The sequence below is a fragment of the Nymphalis io genome, chromosome 30 (genome assembly GCF_905147045.1).
Source record: "Nymphalis io chromosome 30, ilAglIoxx1.1, whole genome shotgun sequence".
Classification (NCBI taxonomy): Eukaryota; Metazoa; Arthropoda; class Insecta; order Lepidoptera; family Nymphalidae; genus Nymphalis; species Nymphalis io.
The window spans coordinates 2,115,758-2,120,134 of NC_065917.1; positions in this window are offsets into that span (position 1 = coordinate 2,115,758).

The window sequence follows — 4,377 nt, forward strand, 5'->3', positions numbered from 1 at the left end:
GTCACGCCTTATTAGTTTTTTAACCTTCCTGTTAAGTGCCTGACACTCAGATGGCGTCATGTTCTGTTGTTCTCGTCTCCTCGTCATCTCGTTCAGAGTTTCGCCTGAGAGCTTCGACTTACGTCCATTGCTCTTTTGTCGAAAGTAATTCTGGCCTACCTCGCGGATGACACGCATCAGACCATTGGTGGCGTCGTCAATGCCCTACCTGGTTTCCAACATGGCAAATCGGTTCTGTAGTTCCAGCTGGAAGCTTTCGCAACCAGCTTCGACCTGAGGCAGAGTTGGTCTAAGAGTCGACTTCATTAACCGCGATCGTTCTATTTTAGTGTTAATATTCAGGGTGCCTCTTACCAGGCGGTGATCACTTCCAGTGTTTACCCTGTTGATCACGGAGACATCCCTAAATATTTGGCGCTTATTGGATAAAATGAAGTCGATCTCATTCATCGCTATGTTATCGGGGCTTCGCCAGGTCTACTTCCTTTGGGGCTTTTTCTGGAAAAATGAATTCATCAGAAATAATCGCTGAGCCTCGAGGAAGTTTACCAGCATTTGTCCCCGATGATTTCTGCGCCCATAGCCGAATTTTCCTACCCTCGATTCACCATCTTCTTGTACTCCCACTTTGGCATTGAAATCACCCATAACAATTGTGTAGAAGGTATTGGTACGAGACATAGCTTTCACTATGTCTTCGTACATGGCTTCGACCTCTTCGTCAGTGTATGTAGACGTTGGGGCATACACTTGTATAACCTTCAAGGCATACCTCTCGGTTATCTTTAAGACAAGGTATGCCACCCTCGCCGACACACTGCCAACCTCCACGACATTGCATCTGAGTGACTTGTGGATCAAAAAGCCGACGCCACCTTGGGATGGTTGGTGTCCTTCTCGGAAGTAGAGTAAGTGACCGGCATCTAGTGTCATCGTGTCCTCGCCCTGTCTTCGGACTTCTGATAGACCTACTATATCCCAGTTAATACGACTTAACTCTACTTCCAATTCTGTCAGATGTTCGTCCAGCCGCAGAGAGCGTCCATTATACGTGGCCAGAAACAGTCGCCGTTTGTGGTACCCTGCCGTAGCCCGGGGATTCTTAGCACCCCCCATCGCACCGTTACCATGGCCGGTACCGTGGCCAGGAATAGTGTGATTACCGGGAATTGGGGGCCGTGAATTTTTGTCGTCGCTCATAGGGGGGTTTTTGCCTTAGTCACCACGCTTGGCAGGCGGGTTGGTGACCGCAGTGGCTGGACATCTTTCACTAATAGCGCTGCTGCCCGCTATCAGGATTTGTATTTTCGGATTCCAGCATTTGTGTGGTTATACCGCCACGATTTCGGTCGCCAGAGCCTCGTTCGTTGATTAGCAGGATGTAGCACGAGCAGGTGAGGTTGACGGTAGAGAGCCTAGGTTGTTATCAGTTCCCCTTAAATTATACTTTTACATATATATGAATTAAATACACTGTTACTCTTCTATTAAATAATATATGTATTATTTCAATTATTTTTGTAATAACAACAGTACAGTAACAGTAACAGCCTGTTAATGTCCCACTGCTGGGCTAAGGCCTCCTCTCCCTTTTGAGGAGAAGGTTTGGAGCTTATTCCACCACGCTGCTCCAATGCGGGTTGGTAGAATACACATGTGGCATAATTTCAATGAAATTAGACACATGCAGGTTTCCTCACGATGTTTTCCTTCACCGACAAGCACGAGATGAATTATAAACACAAATTAAGCACATGAAAATTCAGTGGTGCTCGCCCGGGTTTGAACCCACGATCATCGGTTAAGATTCACGCGTTCTAACCACTAGGCCATCTCGGCTTTTTTTTTTGTAATAACAAGATTAATAATATTATTTATTTATATTCGAATTCTTTATTCTTCTTTAACATTTTATTGTATAAAATTTACATTTAAAAATAATTATTTAATTTTTATTAATATTATTAGATTTATCATTTTTTTTAAGGTTTTAAGTTAATTAAAACTAATAATCTTCAAAATTAATTTAAAAGAAATTACTCTTCAAGCCTTTGTAATTATTAAACTTTAAAATTTCAATTTTATATCATTATTGAATATAAAGCTAATAAAAGAGAAATTTCCCGTAAATAAATTTGCAATTTATCGCTTTTAACTCGGCCATTTTATTTAAGCGAAAATGAATATATTCAACAAATCATAAAGATATTGGTACTTTACGTGGTAGTACCCTTTATTTAAAAGACTATTGACTTTAGATCCCCTTATAATCAAACCCTCAGACACTTTAAATATCTCACATTCCAACAATCGAGATGTACATCGGAAGATTACCCTGGTTGCCGGGGTCTTATTAGGACGTCACTCCTGAAAAGAAATATTCTTTTTATAGAATAGGAAGGCGGACGAGCATATGGACCACCTGATGGTAAGTAGTCACCAACGCCCTTAGACATTGGCATTGTAAGAAATGTCAACCATCGCTTACATATCCAATGCGCCACCAACCTTGGGAACTAAGATTTTATGTTCCTTGTGCCTGTAATTACACTGGCTCACTCACCCTTCAAACCGGAACACAACAATATCAAGTATTGCTGTTTTGCGGTAGAATATCTGATGAGTGGGTGGTACCTACCCAGACGAGCTTGCACAAAGCCCTACCACCAGTGAAATACCTCTAGCTTCTATACCAATAATGTTGGCCTCACTTTCAAATAATTCAGTTAAGCAGTATGACACATACCTGAAAAAATGGTTTATATTTTGCAAAATCAATAAAATTGATTTATACCCAGGATCCGTAACAAATATCATAATGTTTTAACGCAATTACATAAGTCCGGTGCAAAATATGGAACTTTAAATAGCTATCGGTCGGCTCTCTCTCCACTTCTTGGCCAAGAAATAATATATGATGATCATATCAAACGGTTCTTTAAAGAGGTTTTCCGATTAAGTCCTCCGTTACCTAAATATGATACTACACGGGGCATATATATTGTTCTTAACTACTTACCAAACTGGTACCCTAACGACATTACATTACATTAAGTTTTGTGAATTATTAAAAAAATAATCAACTTTACTTGCGATGACGACAGCATATATAGTGCAAACGATCACCAAAATTAGTAAAAATAATATAAAACTTCTCGTTAATGAATACTGTCCAATAAAAAATAATTTATTATAAGGGAAAGGGGGTGGGTGTGATGCTAATCTCTTCGGACAAAGCGCTCGTATAATTATGATAGAAATTCACGTACAGGTAAGTTCGTTTAATCATTAATTATAACATTACAAGAACACACGCATCAAAATTGTTTATACCATACGTCGGTTGTCAAAATTTCACGCGTAAATGGATTTCTTATAGATTAGCACTGCTGTGTCGATTAACGCGAGTAACACCATACGGAGCTATTATCAATAAAACTTACGCGAATGACGCTTTACAAATCTAATTTTTCCTTGAAATATTAAATAAACAATTTCATTAAGCCGTATCAAATTAAGCCATTCGCTCTTTATAATATTATACACAATATAACGAAAAATAACAGAGAATGAGAGCCGGTTACCAATGCAATCAATTAAATTTACACAGGTGATTAAAATTAAACAAAATTGTCATATAAAACATCGATTAATTTTAAATTGTGCGGATTACAAATTTAGTCTCCTCGCGAAAAGCGATGGACGTTTTTCGTGTTTGCGTAGCTTTGGCGCTGCTTTATGTAAGTTTATTTTTTAAATTCGATAGTTTATCTGTGTAGGATTCGAATCTTGCGGTTAATTTTAAAACTAATATTGTTAATTTTACTGGGCTGAAAACTAAAATGCCCATACTCATGGTACAATTTTGCAATAAAAAAAAACACTAAATTTCTGTTATAGATTAAGTAACACGTTGTTGTTTTTTTTTCAATATTAAATGTTAAATTATTAAAAATCTAAATATATTTTAATTAAGTAGATTCTTACAAGCACATTACAGCATTTTAAAAGAATTAAACGTAATAATATGGTCATTACAGAATTTTATACTACCAAGAAGAATCGCCTCAATACTAAATTGTCATTTGTTTATAAGAATTGTTTTACATAAATCCAATATGATTTTATAGAAATATATAATTTAAAAGAAGTTTTATAAATAGACGTTCATACACTTCGCAAACGCACACATTTCATAATGATTTAAATCTGCTTAAATATATTGAATCGCACATTCTCATAAGTTTGAAAATTTATCAAATATACAAATAATTTGTTATGTAATTAATGTATGGAATATTTTTTCTTTATTATTAATTAATATTTTATACTTATATAAACACTAGCTGACCCGGCAAACGTTGTTCTGCCATATAA